The following is a 24,612-nucleotide window of genomic DNA, read 5'->3' as shown; positions in this document are numbered from 1 at the left end:
AGCACTAAGGTTGCAGCAGGAGCTCCCAAGAGCTCCCTTATTAGTCATAGGAGAAAAGAAAAAGAAAAAGAAAAAGAAAAAGAAAAAGAAAAAGAAAAAGAAAAAGAAAAAGAAAAAGAAAAAGAAAAAGAAAAAGAAAAAGAAAAAGAAAAAGAAAAAGAAGAAAGAAAGAAGAAGGAAAGAAGGAAAGAAGGAAAGAAAGAAGGAAAGAAGGAAAGAAAGAAGGAAAGAAAGAAGGAAAGAAGGAAAGGAGGAAAGAAAGAAGGAAAGAAGGAAAGGAGGAAAGAAAGAAGGAAAGAAGGAAAGGAGGAAAGGAAGAAGGAAAGGAAGAAAGGAAGAAAGGAAGAAAGGAAGAAAGAAAGAAAGAAAGAAAGAAAGAAAGAAAGAAAGAAAGAAAGAAAGAAAGAAAGAAAGAAAGAAAGAAAGAAAGAAAGAAAGAAAGAAAGAAAGAAAGAAAGAAAGAAAGAAAGAAGGAAAGAAAGAAGGAAAGAAAGAAGGAAAGAAGGAAAGAAGGAAAGAAGGAAAGAAGGAAAGAAAGAAAGAAAGAAAGAAAGAAAGAAAGAAAGAAAGAAAGAAAGAAAGAAAGAAAGAAAGAAAGAAAGAAAGAAAGAAAGAAAGAAAGAAAGAAAGAAAGAAAGAAAGAAAGAAAGAAAGAAAGAAAGAAAGAAAGAAAGAAAGAAAGAAAGAAAGAAAGGAAGGAGGAAGTCTTAAGCACGCGTTTGTAACTTATTAGATGCCACAGAGAAAACAGAAGCAGGCAGTGATGTCTGTGGCATCTGATATGGCATAAACTGGTTAAAGGTATTCCTACAGGTAGGGCATTCAAAACATCGTTCCTGTGTGGATCCTCTAATGTCTAACAAGGGTGGACCTCACATTGCTGCCTTTTAACAAAACCTCCAGCTCCAGCCAGTTGCCTGTTTTCCAACAACTTACAGGAGCTACATATCTTTAAATCTCTAGCCCTGCCGTCAAATGTGACTGAAGTTGGCTAATGGCTTCCAAAATTACCGGGCAGACAGACACACAGACATGCACACACTTATGATCTCATGAGCCCAAATTTCCATCAGAAAGGAAGCTTAACAAGAGCAAAATGGCCAACTCCACCTTGCTCGCACCCTAGGTGTGAAACACTGATCTGCACCCGCATTGAAGACCAGACTTTTTGCAAAGAGCCCAAGAACAGGCAGCCCAACAGTCCTTATTTAGTCTATGCGTCATGCCTTCCTTTTGTCACTGCTTAAGGAAGAGTCTAGATTGAATCAAGACGTGTCATTGACTTTCCCTTTTTGTCCCATCCAACAAAGCCAGCATGGTAAAACAGAACTGGAAGAGCATGCTACATGTGTGGCTTTTTGCTGTTTATACTGCACAGCCTGAATTTCAGAGGCCATGTTTTAGAGGCTCGCTCTACTCTCAGCTGGGAGAAATGTAGGCACCTCCAAAAGGCAATAGACTGAACACGGGCTTCTCACTCAGAAGCCAGCAGGAAGGAAGGTTGAATCCAGCTCAGAGTGTGTTTTATTTTTTTCTTTTTCTAAGCTAAAAAGGGCCCCAAAGTCATCAAACCTTACCACCTTCCTCAATTCGCCTGAGTCTTTTGATAGCTCCCAGACTGTGTATGTCAGCTTTTATCAGAGACAAAAGACAACCTGAATGACAACCAAGCTATGCTGGGAATAAAACCTAAGTCTATTTAAAAAAAAAAAAATACAGAAAGAGAGAAAAAACAACAACGCACGCTAAAATATTCCATATGCTCTTATGGTGGGTTGCCCTCGGCACATAGAGAAAGATTGTAACTAGGCACAATCTGATAAGGCAGACTGCAACTGCTAGCTACTAGGCAACCACCAAAAAAAGAGGGAAAAAAAGGACAGAATCAGCATACACACAAGAAAGAAAAAGGTAGAAGAGGGAGGTGAAGCTGAGTTTCTGTGCATAAAATATCGCTATTCACGGAGGAGTAGATGTTAATAAAACTTTGCAAGGGTTTCCAAGTGAGGCTGTGAATGACGCTGCAGTTTGGAGGCCACACAATGATGCCTGTTGTAGTCTAGCTGGTTTTCTTTCCCTTTTTGTTGCATGGTGGAGAAACACACGCTAACCGCATAATCACAAGACACCCTCAGCACCTCCTTCTCCCTCTCTTTGTAGGTCTCATCCCATTGTCAAGCCTTGTCATTAATAGAGGCCTTGATCCTGCAATATGAAGCACGCACGGGATGGCCGGTTCTCACACGGCAAGCAGCTCTTCACAAGGAGAGCAGCTTTGCACCGGGATACGAGGAAGGGTGTTGTATTGCAAAGATTTTGGCCAAGGTCTGCAAAGCTCGTTTTGTTCCCGACTTACAGCTTCCCAATAAAACCTGCGGACATTAGCACGTAATTAGAAGTTAAACTCTGGTGGATCTAAACCTGAGATCTCTAAGGACAATTACTGCTTCCTAGTACAAGAGCTCTGATCGCTGATTAGGAATTCGACGCACTACTGCAATGAATATTAATGTTAATAATAATAATAAAAATGCAGTAGATCTAAGCTTGCAGCTCTGGTTCATGCAGACTTCGTACTGAAATTAGCCAGGCCTCCATGCATCCTGAGAAAGTGCGTCTCCTCACAAAATGGAAATGTGATCCTGCAGTCCTACCCCATGGTAGCAGTCAGGCCCAGGAACCACGCCAAGCAGCTCAGCAAGATGAGCCTGTACAAGGGCCATTTTACATAAAGGAGGAGTAATCATGGAAACACGGCTCTCTGGATTTGAACCAAGCCCCTGAGTCACAGAGCGGGACCCCCCTGTTGTAGTTTCTGTAGAAACACAGAGCAACGTGGGAACACGGCCTCGTGTGAAGAGACAAAGGGCAAAATCCCTTATTCTGGGTTTTCAAGGCAAGCTCTTTCACACCAACCTGCTGTTTGGCTTTGAGCAAATCACTTTGCTTGCTTAAGTTTGTTGTGTGGTTGTTTTTTTTTTTAAATTAATACTGAAAATGGGTTTCGACACATTTTTCCTCACGGGGGTGTTGGGAGGCTGAGTTAATAAATGCCTGCCAAGCGGTAGGAGATTCTCAGATGAATCTCACTTCCCCTGGATGTGTACCATGCTCATTGCAGCCGTGTCTGAACGCTTACGCATGTATAATTAAGAAGGACCATGATAACAGAAAGTGCAAAGCGCTGCTCCTTTCTCACTGCATAATCACATCTTGGAGGTGGGTGGCCCAAGAGGGAAGCATTGCATCAGGTGCGACAGGGTTTGCTGCTGAGGTATGTTCTGAGAACAGGCGGTTTTTTGTCTTTCACTGAATTGGGGCTAGGTATAACCTTTAGATTTTTCACTATATGCTAATTAAACCTTCCCTGGGCATTCAGCTATTCCCTCCAGCCCCTGCTTGCTTTCTGTGCGCAAACCCTCTACAAGCCTACACAAGCACCCATCGGTTTTCATTATAATTTACCTGCAAAATCCACACACTCCTGCTTTCATGTAAAAAAAAAAAAAAACAACCAGCCAAAAAAAAACAAACTTAAGATATAAAAACCATCGTGAAAGCCAGTGAAATAATCTGTTGCCTACAAATCAGGCCTGGGATGGTAGGAATTAGACCTCCCACATCACATTAGCTTGGAGGGCTCTCCCTTCCCCTTAGCCTGCAGTGGAATTCCCGTTCCTACCACCGTGGTGGAAGCCAGCCCTGGCCCGGTCTCTGCATACCACCCCTCCTGTAGCTGCAGCGTGTTTACTTCAGGATTAAAAAATTGGGGAGGGAAATGATCATGAACTAACAGCCATCTCTTTGTTGTGTGTGGTATAGGCAGGGCAGGTGGAAGAATCTTGCTTTGGTTGGAGGCAAGGTTGCATGGCCTCCCCGATCTTTTGTCACTGAGATCTGGGTGATCTCAGGCGAGGCAACATGTTAGAAAGGAGGAAAAGGCAGGCTGAGAAGGTGGGATTGGTACGTTCCCTAGTGTCTTGTCCAGACTTAAACACTCCATAGGACAGAGTCCTCACTTTTCTATGATAACTGCTCCACTGCAAAGAAGGTCCTTTTTGATATGTAGGATCAACTTGAGCTCAACTTTGTCCCACCACTAGTTGTTTTAATATATAACCGTGCCACTGTATTATCTCATTGCTGTTGGTTCCACACATTGTGTTGCCAAAGATAACCCTGCACACGTGTAGACAGCTCTAGATGGTTATCATGTCACGCTTGCAAAGTGGAGATGCCGCCTAGCCAAATGGTACGATTCAAGCCCACAATGTCATCTCAGAGTGGCCATCCCAATGCTGTGAGGAGCACTGGGTTGTTTTTGCCATCTGGATGTTGTTTCCTTTCCCAACTCATGTCTCACCCCGCCAGCCGAGATGGTGTCCATCATGGGGGCTCCCATCAGCACTCCATGCACTCATGCACTGGCTTCCTTGATGAAGGGAGGAAGGAGGAGGAGGACCACGAGGAGAGCCAGTGTTCCAGGTTCCACTGTCTGCAAAACTGAGGGCTTGAAAATACTGACTCAAGTCAGTGGATGCCAACTCACCAAAGCCTGCACCGCACCCTCTCTTTTTGGCATACCTGAAGCAAACACTTGGGAGCCTTCAAAATGAGGGCTGTGCAATCATTAAGATCTACAAAATGGCTTGCAGGACTCTGCCAAACTGGGTGCTGCAGCAAGAGCTTGGGGAAGGCTGGAGTCAGCAGGACATTTTCAGAGAAGGGACGCAGTAGGATCTCAGATATTTGGGCATTTCATCTGCTGAGGTTTCCGAGAGAGTACGACAAGGAGTAGGTGGATGGACAGACAAGCAGCAGCCATGCCACAAGCACTTATTGACTCCTGCAAAGTAACCCACCACAGACACAGCTCAGCAACAAAACCCTGAGGTGGCCATTCAATGGTGGAGCCAGTTAACCCCTCAAAACTCCTACTCCAAATGCTCCCCTAAACATACCACTACGTATATTACAAAGTAAGAGTCATCAGTAGCTTTCTCACTGGTAACCAGCCCTTTGGAAAGGAAGGCTGCAGAAAGGAGAGAAGGAGGACATGAAGAACTATAAATAATTCTAAGAGGTGGAATGGGATACAGAAGAAAAGCAGCATAGAAACAGTCTAATTTGCTTCTTCAGACCCCCTGATCCAAGAGGGGACCCCTCCTCAATGAGGAACAGGCCATGCAGAGATACAGGTTCCCATGCAGAGTCTTCAAGGATTTTCCTAGGGACTTGAAGGGGACTCTGAATAAGATGCTACAAAAGGGGTTCAACTCTACTGATCCCTGTTGTGGTCCCTGGTGCAGTAGGTAATTAGGGAATTATTTCAAAGAGCCAGAAAAGATGTCAACAGGCATATCAATGTAATGTGTTAAAATCAGTTGATTCAGGTTTTCGCACTGCACACATTCACATCACAGTGAGGAGGACAATACACCATCACTGCATCCAGGAGAAAAACAAACAAGTGGACAGGCCACCTCTCCTTAGGAGATCCTGGGCAGAGAGGATGTACAAAACCTAGACACACAGAAAGTCACTTACAGAAATGGGAGACACTCGTGTCTCTTGGGTATCATGGGTCTGGAAGAGCAAAGATGCCTGTTGGCTTCTTTTGCATAGTTAATGAATTTGGTAAATATGATTATGAAGAGTCTAAACCAATACCCATAGAACTGTTGACAAGGCAAACTCTTCTAGCCTTTCCCATGGAAGATCCAAGTCCTCACTCAGCCTGCACCCACATTCAGAGCTCATATCTCATTGGATATCCCATACGGTAGAAGGCCAAGAGGGCTGCCAATGCCCAGTGGAAAAGCAGCAACCCCAGCGATCTATCTAGGTTCATGAACCCCTTTGATAGCTGCATATTTTTCCTTTGTGGTTTGCCGGCAAAGGTGATGATACCTTCTCAGCCATTCCCAGCTATAAAATGGTTGGCAGTTCTCTGACAGATTGCGTGCCTCGCTCATGTTCCTCCCCTTTCAGTTATCCAAAAGTCAGATCGTTATTTTCCATAATGGGTAACGGCTGTTTGCCCGAGGGGCAACTTGTGATCTCCTAGGCTTGCCATGTAACTAATAAGTAATTGGTGGTTTAGGGATACTATGAAGTCTTGTGTTTTTCCTTGGAGACATCAGACAAGACAAGAGAAATTATTTCTAATGGTGAGTGTATTAATCGCAGGAAGAGGAGGTTTTAAGAACCGCTGACAAATATCAGCCCATAAGGAGTATAGCTGAACCTGTCTTCAGACAGCTTGAGGTCAGAGCGAGGGATTGACTTCCCTCACCCTGAAGATCCTTCCCATGCTATTTACTGCATTTGCTACTTTTCCAGGAAAACATTATATTTACTTCTGTTCTGCTGTCTACAGGTCCCAGTACCCTCCCTCTGGAGGTGTTCAGACACCTTTCAGTACTGCTGCAAGGATCGTGATGAATGTCTCCCCATTCAGTGGCATCAGCCAGAAGCAAGCCAAAGGCAGGCAGCAGAGGCAAAAGCCTTCATAGATACCCAGCTCAGCAACCTGGAGAGCTCACATCACCTCTGACTGGAAACTTCGCAATGTTTCTGAGCCACCCAGGACCTCGTCTGCAGGGACCAGTTTGCTGTGGTCTCTTGCCACCTAGCTGTACTGTTTAAAGACATAATCAAACAGATCCCTGAAAACAAGCCCTGGCTGTAAAGTTTCACTACAACCCCTAACACACCTGCTAATGCAGCTATCGCCTGGCTGCGCGCTATCAAAGGTGTAATAACACGGCCGTATCCTGCTAAAGCTCCAGGGGAAAGCTTGAACAGAAAAGCCTTCATAGTCTTAAGGCAAGGAAAATATTATTGCACTTCCACAAAGCAGCTTCCCTTCCTCCAGAACAACCACCTCAGGCCTTTCATCTCAGCGAGCTCTTGGCATTTATTATTTTAGAGCTTTTTTGCATCGAGAAACGATTATTTTTGTTCTTGCTCTGAGATCACTCCTTATTGCTGGTCAAATAAATCAAATTGGTGGAGAAAATAGCAAATGCTTAGCAAAAGCATATTTCATCAAACTGTCTGATCCTGGGGATCCCAGGTATTTATTCGACATGGAAAACCCACTCAGCTGGATTTATATAGATATGTACACAAATATATATATGTACACATACACACATATATATGTATCATAGGGGTGTGTACATTCATGTGATGGCTAATATCAAGTCTCTCTCTCTCTTTGCTGCTGGAGCTGATCACATTTCTTGAGTACAGACCTAAAGACTGTCTCTTTCACAGGTAACAAAGAGGAAAAGTCCCAGAGACTTCCATTGATTTCATTTCCCTCGGGAAATTTAAGTTTTGTCTGCAAGAGTGGCAAGCACTTCACCGGGAAAGGAGAGGAAATGAGATCGTGTTGCCATCTGCCTCGCTCTGTGCTTCTCCAGCAAAACTTCTCTGCCAAACTCCGGGGAGGATGATGCGGATGGTGAAGCCTAAAAAAAAAAAATTAGTAATCCTAGGTTTCTGGGGGTCCTGGGAAATCCGGCACATGGCCCTGGATATACCATCGCTTCTGGAGCGTCCCTTAGTGCCAGGTGGCTCCCTGCTGCCTTTCACGTGCAAGGGCTGCGGTTTCATGGAGCAGATGAATATTTGCTTTTTATTCATCCTTTGATCAAGACCAACTCCAGCAGCAGCCAGTGGGCTCTGCCGCCTTCCCTTTTGGATCTGACCCATTTTAGGTACTGGTTTCTGCAGTAACCATCCATGCATGCTTTAAGGCATGTTTTTGTTTCTCATCTATCTATTCACTTAACAAATTAGCACAGTCTAGTCTTATGCAAATCGGAGGTTCGATTTCCTTGTGTACATTGAAACTCTTCCTCTGCCTTTACCAGCCAATGCGCAGCTACTGTTATTTCCCTGCTAGGATGGGTTTTCATTGTTCGCTGCAGGCTGTAGAAGTTAATACATGTGAATACAATCCAAGTAAGCTAAGCATGTGTTTTACTATATACAGAGCGTAAAACATGGGGACAACAGGGGGGAGAGGAGAAAGGGTCGGATTCATTTTCTTTCAGATGACAGAAAGTGAGAAATAAATAAGAAAAAAAAAAAAAGTAAGTAAATTTTGATAGTTTGAGAGGAGGGAGGGCAACTAATTACCTGCACTGAGCTCAAACGCAAAATGGCAGCTCCTCCCAAAGTGCCTTGAGAGAGAGATGGAGGGTACATCTCACATGTGAGGGCAGAGTGTAGGGAAAACAATGTGTCATTTCCTTTCAGTAGCACCTTCAGAGGCCACAAAGCCCATGGGTCAGTTTTCCAGGCAAAAATTAGAAACCTGTTGTTTATGATGCCCATAGCAGGCCTGGCAAGGGTAGAAATGAGAAAGAGGAAGACTTTATGAGGGCAGGAGAGAGATTGCAAGGAAACAATCCCACAGCAGACCATGGACTAGATCCTACAGCCTCTAAACCCCAGTTCCAGGCTCTGACCACTGGACGATGAAACCCGCCACCCAGCTGCTGTTTTCACTTGATTTCAGTCAAGCTAAACTGGGTTCTGATTTCCACACAACCGTAATTTTGTCAGGGGAATTGTAATGTGTCCTTTGCCAGTGTCATTAAAACACTATAATAGATGTTATTCTGATGAGAGCCATCAAAATAAGTAAATAGATTAACAGACAGACAGTCAGAGAATGAGTTTGAAATAAGGAAGATATATACAGAGAGAGAGTGAGAGAGATGGATAGATAGATGAGCAGGAAGAGCTGGGAATATAAAAGATTATATAGATAGATAGACAGATCTTGGCATAAAGCACTCGCATCAAGGTGCAGTTGGCAGCCCTGATTTAATGCATCATTTTTTCAAAGTGCTCATCTCCCTCCCTTTAAGTGAAACGAAGTTGTTTGTTATGTGTTACGGAACAAATCTGTGTGTGGGCTCCCTCGGGGTCATAGGATTGCATGAGGTGAAGGGCCCGATCCTGCCAAATTCCCAGCACCCTCTCCCCCCTCTGAAACACAGGGCAAAGGGATGATGCCCAGCATCAGCACCCGAAATGTCGAACACCCTGGCCAATGCTGGAGGGAGCACCACGATGCGGGGAGGAAGGAAGGAGGGTGGATCATGACTTACCCGCATCATCTCATAACCTGCCTCAAGATGTATTTAAATTATAAATAAGTAGTAAGATTCTTTCTGTCAACACATTTCAATTTAGGACTTCTGGTTTGGCAAACAGTTTCACAAGAAAGCTCCTTACAATACCCAAGATGGTGTGAACACAGAGGACTCATGGCCACTCTTCTGCATCACAGAGCACCCTTTCCAATTTCACCTGAGAAATACTTCTTGTAATTTGTTTAAACTTTGAGGCTCTCAGGATGCTGCCTACCCTTGATTTTCATTTAAAGCAACTGTACCTTGTTTCTGTGCTGCATTAAACCCCAGCATAAATGCCTTTTTGTCAATCGAATACCATAGCCCAACACGATATTTTAACAAAGACAGTTTTATGCAAAGCTTGGAGCTGAGGAAAAGAAACAATGCAAATAAAAGACTGTAATTCTTCTATTAAATAATCTTGCTTTATTCTCCCTGACTCCTCCACTGCCAGTCCCTATCAGCTGGCCCACCTCTGCCCTGTTTCAGGGTAGGGGTAAAATTCACCCTAATTTCAATGGGAGCAGAAATTTTTGCAACCACAATAGGGACTTGACTAGTGATGGGGCTCAACAGGAAAATTAGTTTAGGAGTGAAAATTTTATTTTGCCCTCTTTACATCCTTAAGCCAGGATCATTCTGGCTTACGGTTGTAAAGAGGGCAAAATTTCCTCTGATCATCTGAAATGGTCAAAGAGATAGGGCACCTCTGCTATAAGGACTGGCTGAGAGGGTTGGGGTTGTTCAACCAGGAGAAGAGAAGGCTTCAGGGAGACCTTACTGCAGCCTTATAGTACCTAAAAGACGCTTACAGGAAAGATAGGGACAAACTTTTTAGCAGGGCCTGTTGCGTTGGGATAAGGTATAATGGTTTTAAACTAAAAGAGGTCAGATTTAGACTAGCTATAAAGGAAGAAATTTTTTACGATGAGGGTGGTGAAACCCTGGCCCACGTTCCCCAGAGTAGCGGTAGATGCCCCATCCCTGGAAACATGCCAGGTCAGGTTGGACGGGGCTGTGAGCAACCTGATCTAGTTGAAGATGCCCTTGCTTATTGTGGGGGAGTTGGACAAGATGACCTTTAAAGGTTCCTTCCAACCCAAACCATTCTGTGATCGTTCTCAGTCACCCACAACGAAGACTCAATTTTTATGCTTAGGATGGAGAGTCTGGGTGAAGGTTTCAACTCACAGGAAAAGCCCCACCTCCAAACCCGCACACTAATGAGAGCTGTCCTGGGCTCTGCACAAGTGTGCTGAAAACCTACCCTGACCAGACGGCCCTTTGTCATATTTCAGCACATCCTGCTTCTTGTCCTACCTTGGAGGAGTGAAAATGAAAATATGAATATACTTTCCAAAACCTCAACATAGTTTTGGTGCAGGGGTGGGGAAGGCAAAGCTGCGGTTTTGTTTGCATTGCACATCCACAGAAAGTTCAGTTTGGTTGGGTTTTTTTTCTTCGCACCAGTGCCTGATTACCCTTTGTGAAATGTCCTAGACAAGGCAACATTGGTGCTTGGAACATGTCATTTATCCATAGAAAAAAAAACATTATTTCTTAGCCAAATTTACCTCGCTGTTGCAGTGGCCGCATTTTTTACCACTTTGCATGGACAAATAACCCCAGCAGTGATGCAGAATTGCCTACCATAGTTTGAAGAGGAAACGCTCCAAGAATCTCAGATTTTCTTCTTGCTTGGAAAACTGATGGTCCCAATATCTCAAGCCAGGTCACATAAAATCCTGCATTCGTTTTATGGTAATAGCTTTTTCCCTCGGCACTGTGTGGCAATGCTTAATTAACAAATGCTTAGAGCTGAAGAAAGATGTGAAAGATTGGAGATGTTTGAGGTGTATCACCGAAAGTATTTTCAAAGAGGTCACCAGTGGTGATTCACTTCAGTGAATTACTGCATTTTCCAGTGGCGTGGCCAAGCATAATAAGTGCAGAAGAAAAAAAATGACAGAGTCAAAGCAAAGCAAAACGGGAAGTTTGAAGGTTTTCATTTGGTTTTAATGAAACAAACAAAAAAAAATCATTTGAGTCAGCCCAAAACATTTTCTTCAGCTGAAAACAAAATGCTGAGTATCATTTGGAAGTCATTTAAAACTTTTCTTTATTTCTTATCTTTTCTTTTTTTCTAAATTAGGTCAATCCTTCAAAGAAAATGCCATTTGGAAATGAAAAATGCAAAAAGCATCAGTTTAAAAAAGTCAAATCAAATTGTTACTTCCATAAAGGAATCATTTTACCCTAAAAATATCTACATGCTATGATATTTAAACACTTCCCTTATTTATTTTGGTCACAAGTTTCTGCAGCAAATTCAACTAGCATTTTTGTCTCTGGTAAAAATGTACTATTTATTAAAATATATACATTCCCTTCCACACCATACAGTACAAAATGCTAATTGCTTGTTACCGAAAGCTGAATTTAGTAAGTAAGCATGAGACAAGACAGTGTCCCAAATCGTCACCAGTGCTCTGACAAAAATACCCAGCAAATAACAGACTCTGTATCAAACCATACCATAACTACAGCAGTTTTTTGTGGCTGTTATGGTAGGGAAAGGGCTCACAAAGAGCATGATGCCCGCAGGCAGAAATTCAGGATCACCATTGAGCTTGTATGGATCTACAGCAATGTTTGCACAACGAAAAGCTGGTCGAGTGTCAAGAAAAAGGCTACAGTCCATGACCCTCACATTTTCCCTAGTGGTCCCCATAGCACAAAGTTTGGAAAAGTAACAAAAAATCACTTCTCCCATGACCATTTGGACATTTCTCCTAATAGAAGCAGCTCTCGGCTTAGTATCTGGGTATTTGCCTACCTAAAAGGGTGGTGGTGGGTAGGGGAAATATTGGAGTGCTGGGGTTTTTTTAACTTTTTCTCGAAATCTTGGGATCAAATTATACCTGTCCCACTTAACGAGTACCTGTCATTTAAAAAAAAAAAAAAAAAGATATTTTTATAGAAAGTGCTGTTACTTTAAACGTGCTGCACGAGCAAAGGTTTATTCTCACTATGGGCTTTGGAGTACTTTTGGCTAAATGGCCGCGTGTGTGTCATGTTGGATGCTGGATATTTTGCCCCTAGGGTAAGGGGCACAACCCACGTATTTATGCATGTGCTGAAGCGCAGTTACCCTGACCACCCTATCAGCCTATCTCGTTATCAGCCCCTCCATCTGCCTGTATATTTTATCTCATCGTTCTCTATTTATTTATATTGCCATGATATCTGAGATCCTGCCTACACTCAGCTGCCAACGTCTAGAGCTCGTGTGCTGCACGGGAGGGGAAGGCACAAGCAGCGAGTGCAAGGCTCAACCTGGCCAGACATAGTTGTATAACGAAGGCAGATTTGAAGCACCGTCTTGCCTCTACAAAGTGCAAAAGCTGTGTGGGTTTGCCTTTCTTTTTTTTTTTTTTTTTGGCTGAGGGGTTGTTTTTCTGCAAGGTGATTGTGTGGGGAGGTGCAAAAAGGTATTCAGCTCACTTCCAAACAAGCTCAAATTCACCCAACTGGTGTCAGAGATTTTTTTTGTAGAAAGAACAAACTTTTTTTTTTTTTTTTTATCTGTGACATTTGAAAAACAAATGCTTTGTTTTTCAAATATTCACTCTCCAGCCATATGCTTTGCTGGTCTCCGGGTGTTAAATACAGGGAGGCAACATCTAATTGTGGTTTTCCTGAGGGTGCTGAAACATTTAAAATGCATACAGGCTCGAGGTCAGTGTCCTGGAAGTGTCGGCTTTCTCCCTCGGAGGAAGCCAGTGCGAGTGGTACCTCGTGAATCACTCTCCCAAGGCCGTATACCTGAGATTCTCAAATTCTGCCTGAAGGAGGGGAGAAACGTGGCTCAAGCGCTATTTATCACCCCTGTCTTTCAACAACGCTAGCAGAGTCATCCAATATCGGCGGCACCGCCGAGAGACTCCCGTCCACGTTTGCAGGGGAGGTCACACAGAGGTAACTGTGCACTGCCGCCGTTAACCATTTCTCTTGACCTGACGGGTTGTTCTCCCCTTAAATCAAACTCTGGGCACAGCCCGGGTATGTTCCCAGGGTGTTATTTTCTTGTGCTAGTCTCTCTAGAAATGGGAGATAAAAAGCAACATGAGAAAATTATTTTTGTGGGCTGTCTGCTGGGGTTCTGATGGCAGGAACCCCCAGTTTCAGGCCGGCAAGGCCCCTGTTAGCAAGAATTAAAATGAAATGGGAATGTCAGCACTGTTTTTCTTAGAGCGTGTTTGACTCATGCTGTATCTTACTTGTAAGACCCAGATGGCCTTACAAATGTCAGTGAGTTATGCCCCATGTCAGGTAGGCGGAGCTATTATTAGAAGTAGATCGAACATAACTAAGATATTAAGTCGGGATTTACACCCCTACGTTCCTGGATTATAGGGAAGCAGCTGAAGGACTTGTGAAATTACACAACTTTGGCTCACCTAGGCCCAATTCTCTTTCCCTGCCAGTACCCCATGCCTTGGAAGAATCCAATGCATGACCATGCCTTAGCAGCCTTCCAAAAATCTGTCCTAAGAAACTAAAACAATGCCCAATCCATGAACCTGCCAGGACACCTACTCTTCAAGACGAGCCTTCTGGAACCATTTTAGCTTTATTCCCTGCATTGCACATTGCTGTCCCTGGAGTCTCTCTGTTGAGACAAGCAACTCTTTTGGAAAGGCAATGATGAAATGGTGCTCCTTCGTTCATTTGGGGGGAAGGCCCACATAGGTCTGTCCCACCCAAACAGTCAGGTCCAGAATGGGGAGAAGAAGAGGAGAGGAGAGGAGAGGAGAGGAGAGGAGAGGAGAGGAGAGGAGAGGAGAGGAGAGGAGAGGAGAGGAGAGGAGAGGAGAGGAGAGGAGAGGAGAGGAGAGGAGAGGAGAGGAGAGGAGAGGAGAGAAGAGAAGAGAAGAGAAGAGAAGAGAAGAGAAGAGAAGAGAAGAGAAGAGAAGAGAAGAGAAGAGAAGAGAAGAGAAGAGAAGAGAAGAGAAGAGAAGAGAAGAGAAGAGAAGAGAAGAGAAGAGAAGAGAAGAGAAGAGAAGAAGGGAAGAGAAGGAAGGGAAGGGAAGGGAAGGGAAGGGAAGGGAAGGGAAGGGAAGGGAAGGGAAGGGAAGGGAAGGGAAGGGAAGGGAAGAGAAGGGAAGAGAAGAGAAGAGAAGAGAAGAGAAGAGAAGAGAAGAGAAGAGAAGAGAAGAGAAGAGAAGAGAAGAGAAGAGAAGAGAAGAGAAGAGAAGAGAAGAGAAGAGAAGAGAAGAGAAGAGAAGAGAAGAGAAGAGAAGAGAAGAGAAGAGAAGAGAAGAGAAGAGAAGAGAAGAGAAGAGAAGAGAAGAGAAGAGAAGAGAAGAGAAGAGAAGAGAAGAGAAGAGAAGAGGCAAACTCTTATCTCCTGTACTTGTTCATGCTCTTTTGGCAAAAATGGTCTCAGAGATCTTCATGCCAAAAATACAGTGGGAAGTGGTACAACTATTTGACAGCTGAATTGATAACTATGTAGTTGAAAGACTTTCGATTTATATGCCCAGCTAAGAAGTCCAGCTCTTCGCTCTGTCTCTGTGTGTGCATGCTATTTTTACACAGTATTGTTATTATTATTGTTCATCATTCTGCCTGGACAGAAATGTGCGATCTCATTCATGGGTCCTGGTCAATATGTCACTCATAGATAAAATAAAGCTTTCCTTACTGGATATCTCTATAGGGTGTCTAAAGAGAGCATTAAAATGTCATGATCCCTGTTAATGATGGGATTTCTGAAGTCAGACCATGTTGGCCTATCTTGGTTATTGATCACAAACAGAGCAGATTATGCCCAAGAATGATCTGGGGGAAAAAATTACCCTTTACTAGAAGGTAAGGAGGGGTTCCATTCAGAAACTGAATAAAAAAATCAAGAAGAGTTAACATTCCTTTTTAATTTTGTGATGAAATTTCTTTTAAAATTAATTATAGGTCAAGGCAAAATATTTTGTTCAACTTGACCCTGTAATTTTTATGTTAATTAACCTTATTAATTTTTTTCTTTTTTTTTTTCAAGGTAAGTCAAGTTTTTATGAAACATGCCTTCTCAAAATGAAAAATCAGAATATTTTTGCTTTGGAAAACATGAAAGCAAATACATTTCCAACAGAGAAACCATTTAAAACTGTTGCAATTATACATTTGGGCATTCATTTCCCCACAGATTTTTTTCAGTCAGCTTCAAGCCCAGTTTTCGAAATGAGTCTCCATCCCTTTCTCATGCTATTTTTTAGTAAATCTAACTTTAAAAAATACCCAGCTGCAAGGAGAAGACAAACTTGTTTGCTCCATCAGGAACTTAGTTCCTGTCAGAAGAAACCAGTGCAGTGCCATAATCTAACACCATCTTTAGTAGCCAGAATTATTTTCCGTGTTACTAATCTCTAACTTTTTTAAGATTGGCAACTGAAACAACCCACTGATTTTTGCACAGCCATCCTTTGTGGGTTGGCGTGCTTGCAGAGTTAGAAGATCTATCAGGACTTTATCCTCAGAAAACAGTATTTCTCAGACAGAGGATTACCTATTTCTTGCCATGGCCAAGTACTGTAATATTAAGTAAGTGTATTGTAAAAGGGGGTTTGGCATTTTTGAGGTCACTAATTGGAGTTGGACGGGGTCTGTACTGTTATGGCACCCACTTTATTCTGTTCTTTTAGCTTTGAAGCTTTTAACATCACATTCAGAGATGTATTGTTATTCTTGCATAAAGAAGGAGATACAATACTTTGCATCTCAAATGGGTTCGCAATGTTTGATGACATGAGGCTAATTAGCCTCATTTTTCAGATGTACAAAAAGATGAGAACCTAACAATTTACAGAAATAGGCATTGGAGCCTAAATCTCCCTTCCACCATACCAGATAAAGTCTTGAAAGCTAATGTGGGCAAGGAAAAAACAGTATATAATTAATTAAGAGCCACTTCATACATTTGTGTCTATGGGATCATAATTTCGTGACTGGTTAAATGCAGAAGTTAAAATAGGACTCAGTAGTCCTGACTTGATTTTAGTGCTTTAACGGTGTTTTTAACAGTGAAATAACACCCCCTTAAGATGTGTGAAACATTAATTCTCTGTAGCTAAGAATCAAAGTATTTATGTGTTTGTTTATTTACTTATACAATGGCATTTCAAGCTCCTTTAACATCATTGCTGTGTCTGGGTGCCCTCCAATTACATGCTCAGATGTTAGATAAGATAAATATTAAAATAATTTGTGTCTATAATTATTGCTGCTGCTGCCAGAAGCCCTTTTGATACCACGTTTAAGACCAAAAAGAAAACCTGATTCATGTAAATTAGTTGATCCTAATAAAGTTAAGGAAGAATCACTGCAGCACTGAGTGCAACATTGACAGTGCTGATAAAAACAAAAATGCCCAGATCTGAAAAGATCTGGGCATTGGAGACTTTGCTGAGATGCCAATTTAGGAGGTGGTTTTAGGTGAGGAGTGGTACGAGTCTCCTTCCTACTCAACCTACTGTATTCCTTGGCAAATTCCTTGCTGTCAAGTGGTGCCAGACCACTTTCAAACTAACCAGAAAACCTTCTGTGCAAAGGTCGAAGGCCAGCAAAGTCATCCTTGCCTTGCGTGAAGACAATTCTTGCAAATTTTGTGCTGATGACAAGGGAGGGGGCTTATCTCTCCTACCTCCATGTACTGGCAAAGCCAATATCTTCAGTAGAGCTACTCAGTGGAAAGAAATGGGTGCTTTCAGGATGTGGTTGACCTCATCCTAAAATGACTATCTAAAATATATATGAGATTCAAACCTTAGAAGTGTCTTTTTCTCTCCACTTACCGTTGAGAAACCTCAGACAACTGCCTGTAAGTAAACCTCTTCTCTGTAGGGTCCAAAGTTGCCTGGGAAGAATCTCAAGCCTGATGCTACATGATAGTTGACTAGCTATACCTGAAAAGGGCATTTCTCCAGCTGGGTATTTAGCCTAGTCTAAGGACCTAACTCCAAGCATGAGGAGGTAGAGAAACATGCAAAATGAGCCAGGTAACATAGCAAACATAGTCAGAAATCTGTCGTAAGAGACTTCAGGGGGAAAATTCAGTTATTTTCTGTGTCCACAGTGAGTCGCTGGCCAGCTGCCATAAGCACTGGTGCAGGCTGCAAAGATCAGAGGACTGCAAACACATGTCATTTTTCAGAAACAGGAATATTTTCGCTGGATATTCATAGAATCATAGAATCATAGAATCATAGAATTGTTGAGGTTGGAAGGGACCTTTAAGATCATCGAGTCCAACCTTTAGCCTACCCTGACAAGAGCCACTTCTAAACCATGTCCCTCAGTGCCCCATCTACCCTTTTTTTAAACACCTCCAGGGATGGTGAATCCACCACCTCCCTGGGCAGCCTATTCCAATGTTTAATAACCCTTTCAGTGAAAAAATGTCTCCTAATATCTAATCTAAACCTCCCCTGACGTAACTTGAACCCGTTTCCCCTCGTCCTATCACTTGTCACCAGGGAGAAGAGGTCAGCCCCCATCTCTCTACAACCTCCTTTCAGGTAGTTGTAGAGGGTGATAAGGTCTTCCCTCAGCCTTCTCTTCTCCAGGCTAAACAACCCCAGCTCCCTCAGTCGTTCTTCATAAGGTTTGTCCTCCAGACCCCTCACCAGCTTTGTAGCCCTTCTCTGGACACGCTCCAACACCTCAATGTCCCTCTTGTAGCGAGGGGCCCAAAACTGAACGCAGTACTCGAGGTGGGGCCTCACTACAAAGAGAGTTTGAACACAAATGTTGTTCCTATTTCACGCAGCTCGACTGGTGGGTATAATTCAGGACATAACTTTATTCCTAGTTTCACAGCTTTAACACCACCAAAATGAATTATAGTGATGCACTTGAGAGCAGAGATGAGCTTTTCCTGACCATCTAAAAATGTAAAGGACCCAGGCCAAATGCTGATCCCAGTCCAGCACAAATAAGGTGTAACTCCACTTACCTGAGGTATAAAGGAGGTATAAACGTACCAGGATAATGGTATAAAAAGCAGTGCCAGAGCAGGATCAGGCCTCCTCTTTTCCACCTCTTTTTTCATTGCTTGAGGACACATGGGCTGTGAATATTTCAGAGGAATGCTACCACCTTCATAGCCCCCCTCACTGAATATCAACTGAGTGTGGTCAAGATTACATCCCAGGCTTGAATCTTCTCCTGGGAGTTTCTTTTTGAAAAGCCTCACACTCCAGGGCAGGTAATGTCATTTATTGATCGTCTTTGACTGGTTGTCTGTTTCTTTGAGGACCAAGAACAGCTGACAGCCCAGGAAATCCAACATCCGACCCTTCCTCGGGGGTGATCCAAAGATGACAAATGAGGCAGGAGGCTTTCCAGCAGCATCAGTGGCTCTGGAGATGGACCTCGAGGGAGAGAAGATGACCTTTTCAGAAGCAACTTCTTCCAGAAGGTCAGGATCCGAGTTGATTCATATTTCTGAATCAACTGCTGAATCAACTGAATCAATCCTGATACAGTTACTGCTGCAAGCTGCCTCTGCTTTGCTGAATACAAATAGCAGCGTCAGCAAATAATTACTTGGGTAAAGGCTAGAGGCCATGGGAAAGCCTTAAGGATGGAGTACATAAGACAGGGCAGACACTTGAGTGTAAGGTCTTTTGAAAGGAGATCATACATTTTTACACATAGAAAAAGTTTGGCTTTGGTTTATCAGAAGGGATGCAGAATAAATTATTTTGTAAGTCAATCTGATCAATTATGTTTGTGGGTGCTTGTCCACCTGACATATACTCTGATATGTTGAGATGTGCCTGTGAGTCTATCACATGTATCCCTGCTCCTGATCCATTACTGCCGCTATTGTGGACACAGAAGCTGTAAAAAGGGTGCATCCCCTGATTAGGTAATGCAGTCTGCCCATGTTCCCAAGCCATAGTCAGTCACCAAGCTGAAAAATGGTCAAAGACAACATGTAAAATACTTTAGAGAACTACCTAAAAACTCCCAGAAATCACAGAATCACAGAATGTCAGGGATTGGAAGGAACCTTTGGAAATATCTAGTCCAACTCCCCTGCCAAAGCAGGGTCACCTAGAGCAGGTTGGACAGAAATGCATCCAGGCAGGTCTTGAATATCTCCAGAGAACCTCTCTGGGCAGCCTGTTCCAGTGCTCTGGCACCCACAAATGTTTTGTGATTGTCCTAAAGCAGCAGGAATCTGTTCACCTGGACTGATCTTAGCCCAAGCAGTTGTCAAAATCAATAAATTTCTATAGGCATGATAGATGCTTTCCCTACCATGCCAACAGATTCTCATTGACTACAGATTTCCCACTGCCTTAAAGGAAAAATGGTTCATGTTCCTAAGCCAGCAGCAGATTTATGGTGTAGAAAAGAGAAAATTTGGGAATGTAATGTCCTGAAAGGAGAACTGAGTCAAAGGAACCCAGTAATTCCTGGGAATGAGCAGAGAATGAGACCTGGCAATTGATTTTAGCAGCACTGGGCTGAAGACCTGATCCTCACAGTTTGAAGGAAGGTTTGAGTTGAAGGGTTATTCACTCTACATACAGGGTAAAGGTACATGACATCATGTCAGAGATGTGGATGAAGCAGACCAGAGGGAATGGAAAGAAAATTCAGTGAAAACACAGGATTTCCTCACTTCTCCAAACATCATAAATCATGTCTGAGCTGCTGACACACACTATGCTGATCCATCCTACTTAAGTAAAGCAAGCTTTTATGTGCTTGACCAGCCTGAGGTCTTCAAGAAGCCAGGAAGAAAGAAGACACATCACTTGAAGGCTTGGAATGCCTGTTGCCTGTTACCTGCCTCCCAACTCAATTGTCCCCAAAAAAACCTCCCAGAAACCAGCTACTTCCACTCAAACACGTCAGGAACAGTTTGAGCAGATTTGCTCTGCACCATGGGCAAGTGAAATCTGAGGCACGCTGCTAAAGCCAGAAGCCAAGCAAGACCTGGGTGTTGTCCACTCTAAGGGCAAGAGTGGAGAGAAGGGACAGCTTGAAACAGTGACTCAGAGCAGAGATGCTGAACTTGATGCTTGGAGTTTGTGTGATAAAATTCAAGTCAATTTGTCAATGGGGTGGCTCTGGTGTTACCAGAGCCCGCACCCAGCTTTTACATCCCCTGATGCAAAAGGACAATTGTAGAGCAAACATAACAGCCATTCCTGTGTGCCATCCATGAAATACCTATGCATACACAACAGGGATAGATATACTTCATCAAATCCATAGGCCTCCACCTTCCTCTCCCATGACCCTTTTGGAAAAGGTCTACTAAATACAAACAAGGTTGACAGGCCCATATGCAAGCATAACTCTTTTTTGATGTACAGGATTTTAAAGAAAAGCCACCATACGGAAATTAATAGACAACAATACAATTATGTACATATATACAGTACACACAGATTGAAAATTCTTGTAGAAAGGTTATCAGTGTCTGACAAACTTAATCGGGTTTTCACAAAGGAAAACATCCTGCCTGCTATTACTGGAAAGACCTTGGGTGACTGTTCAGAAATCCATCATAGGTTCAGTCCCTCCTTCCTCGTTTTTGGCTTTCCCATGGGTCCTGTTCAATTCCTACTTGAGGATCCTCCTCTCTCCAGGCTCAATATAATTCTATATTCCCCTCCGCTTCCTGTCCCATACTGGTACTTTTTTAAAAAAAAAAGTCTATTATGAAGCAGCTGCAATCGAGAATCACAGTTCAGGACCTGTGCCTATTCATTCCTGTTTCCTCAGAGTCCCTAAATATAGTTTAAAATTTATCACAGAATCTATAAATCTACTCCGGTGCGACTCCGCAGGAAGTAAATTCATCAGCAATCATTTCTGCATGCATGCGGGAAGGGGATGACCTTCTGCAACTAACTTGAGGTTTTCTGAGCAAGACAACTTCACCTCTTGCAGAGAGGGCTCCTCTAGCCTCCCTGGCCATGGGAAGTCTTGGCACATAAAGAAGAAGAAACCAAGAGTCTCAAGAAGCCAACAGTTGTCAACGCCCCCCTGCATTCACAGGAGTTCATATTGCTTTCTCTTGACTTCTCAATTATTCATAATGACCTCAGCTGAGAGAGGAAGCTCTCCTATGACTGGTGAATGTTAGGGAAGAGTGTAATTAAAAGCAGAATTGGAGCTGAAAGGTTGTATCCTGGAATAAAGCAACCCAGATCTGTGGACAGCAATGCTCCCTGCAGTCAATGAGACCACCCTGATTTACGCACTGGGTGATTTGTGGCTTAGCAAGAAAAGTTACCCAGTCAAGTAGTGTAAGGAGATTAATGTAGTTCTAATACAGAAATAGTTAAGTAAGCGATTGCACTATAATATTGCAACATAATATTAATTGGGAACTAAAACAGTTCATGGGCTAAGCTTAAATACTCATGCAGAAGGTTGGCTAATTATCCAGGTTAGCATGAACACCAGCCTGCGAGGCTCACAAACAAGCTTTCCCTGAGCATTTCAGTCACTTCTGTCTTCCCAGAGGACAGGTTCTTATGAATTATTTCAGTGCATCTGGAGTCGACAGTAACCCAGAGTGGAAATGTAAAAGGACAGGTTAAATAACCAGGTGTTTTGTACCTTGAGAGAAAAAAATGAGTTGAGCTTCAGGTCAAAGCCTTAATTTAAACTTATAACAAGAGAAATATACTTCTAAGATAGAGTGATCCAACATCCACCCAGGAGTCTGCATAGCCTCAGGGAATTGTGTGAAACAGGTATCAATTTGCTATACATTTGTGTTATGCCTTGCTTTCTGTAGAGCTGTAGCTTAAATATCCACACAGGCACACACAGAACATCACACTACCAGTAAAGTCAGACAACAAGCACCCCCCAATTCTCTGGGTCTAGACATACTTACTCATAGGCATGACACAAGTCGCATTTCCTTTGCTGACAAGGTATGGAGTCCATACCACTGATAAGGACCCATCTATATCTGTACATATATATTTATATTTTTGCAACCAAAAAAATGCATTTAAAAAACAGTGTGAAGATTAAAAAAATCAATGCCTGAAGTGTCAGGAAACACCAGATTGAATTATTCACTCTCCCTCCACCCCTATTGTTCCTTCTACATACAACAATCACACCAATTTTTTTCTTTCCCTCATTCAGGGCAAAGGGAGGACATTGACCTTCATGAGCTGTGGACCTGTATTGTGCTTACTCCTCACGCCTGCCTTCCTGCAGACCTGCTGGAGCTGATGGGTTTTCCATGGTGCTCATCAACCTGCATCTGAGTACTTCACAAGTGATGGATTTATCTTCACAACATATCTTTGAGGAGAGAAGGAGTTATTATCTGGTCTCCAGATTTCGGTATAGAAGGAGGTAGAAGAAATGAAATCCCGGCTTTGCAGTTCAGGTTGAGATAAACCCTGTATTTTTAAAGAATTTGGTATTATGCAGCATTAATTGCAGGCACAAGATCCCCTGGCTTCAGGTACCACTGAGAGCACTGAACATTTCTGCAAAGCAGAACTCAGAGTGTGAAATTAGGCATCCCCGAAAGGGACGACCATGCGATTAGTGGCTGTCCCCATGTGACAAGACCGGGTCGAGTTTCCCAATACCACATAGAACCTCCATGAAAGATGTAGTGATAAGTATGTCAATTTTTACGGCTTAATTTATAGGGTTTTTTCCATATGAACTTCTTCTAGTCTGTTATTCCAAACACCTCCCAAACTCTGCAAAAAACAAGGCAGGTTCCTTCTAGTCCTGTCATCACCCACCAGGATTCTTCCCCAGACCGCAACCCTGTCCTGAATCAGGAGCCTCGGTGAGGAGAAAGGAGTATGAGAACATGTGGATTATGGCAGGGTGTGCATTAGCAATAGGAGTGACTCTGGAGGGAAAAACAGCCTGTGTTGAGGACCTAAAGATCATGTATTGGGAGGTTGCATCAGGGTAGTTTTAGTCCTGCCCCGTAGCCTGAGTTCCCATTAGTGTAGTAGCAAATTAGGTGAGTGTCCAAGAAACACGAGCCAGGAAAAATCTCATCACCTTCAGGTGGGATTGTTGGGAAATCACTTCAAAAACACGCTGCTAATCTGAACCTAAATGCAGGTCTAGATACTTCCTGAAACAGCTCATAATCCAAAAGCATAGGAAAAAACAAAGGTTTTGCAGGCGGTGTTAATTACAGCATTTCTCTATTCTTCAACCTTGAGGCTTCGAGCTTGGCAATCTTAAAGATGTCCATTTGATATCTTGTGTGTGTCTGTGTACACATATGTGTACCCACATGGGACCGATGCAGCAGAAAAGTTAACTAAGGCAGATAAATCAAGGTGATAACACTGAAATTAATACTTAGGAGGTCTTGATTCAAGTCTTATTGCATTACTCATTAGGAGTCTTTCCACTGATGTCAATGGGCTTTTGCTTGGATCATGAGTAAAGTTACCACGGTCACATCAGCAGAGCAGCTATTACTCACGCGAATTCCCAGAAGGTATTTTGCCTGCAAAAAGACCACAAGATTTGACCCCTCTAATGACTTCCATGGTGTTTTCTACACAGTATAGATTATCGAAGCAGAGCCGTGACTCAGAGGGCTTTCCTGCTCCAACCTGCCTATTGTCAGCTCGTCCCTGCAATTTCAGAGATGAAGAAAGGCAGAGTCGCCGTTCACAAGACGTTTTCCCAAGAACAACAGCTCTTGGCCTTTTCTGTAAACCAGCTTTTTCCCATGTGTTAAAGGAAAGAAACAAAAGAAACAAGTAAACAAACAAAGCAAAACAAACAAAACAAAAAAAAACATAACAAAACCAAAAACAAATAAGCAAACAAAGCCCTTCAAGACATTAAAAATCCTCAATATTTGCTCTGGGAGAAGAAAAGAAAAAAAAAAAACATAACTGAGAAACTGGTAGATACTTGTATTTATTTAGCATCTCAGGCAGAAATCAGGGGCTACGTGATGTGAGAGATCTTATTCATCCTGCTCCTGGCATCAGAATATAAGAAAATTGGTGTAAGAACTCTCTAGACAAACTGTACGTGTTTCCTAGAGTAGATGCAGACAGAGTGTCTGCATTCGTGTCCTTTTCAGGATGCCCATCGTCTGAGCTGGCCCCAATCCTGCTTCATCTCGCTCAATGCTCTGAAGACCTGTGAAACAACGTCGGAAGGAAACTGCAACAAGAAGAGGTTTCCAGGTTTTAGAAAAAAAAATTCAGAGTGAGAATCTCAGGAGCCTGTTCCCTCTAAAGCAAATGGAAAGAGTCAAACACAATAATACCCGAGTGCAAAATTCTGCCGTACGAATCCTCCCCAAATTTTCACCATTGCTGAGGTCCTGGAAGCAATATCTTAGTCCAACTGCAATCTGTTGATGAGTGAAAGGAGGGAAAGGTTGTAGCATCACAAATTAAAA

Source organism: Larus michahellis, chromosome 1 (genome assembly GCF_964199755.1).
Source record: "Larus michahellis chromosome 1, bLarMic1.1, whole genome shotgun sequence".
NCBI lineage: Eukaryota > Metazoa > Chordata > Aves > Charadriiformes > Laridae > Larus > Larus michahellis.
The sequence above is the reverse complement of the archived record's forward strand: the minus strand, read 5'-3'. Positions refer to the sequence as shown.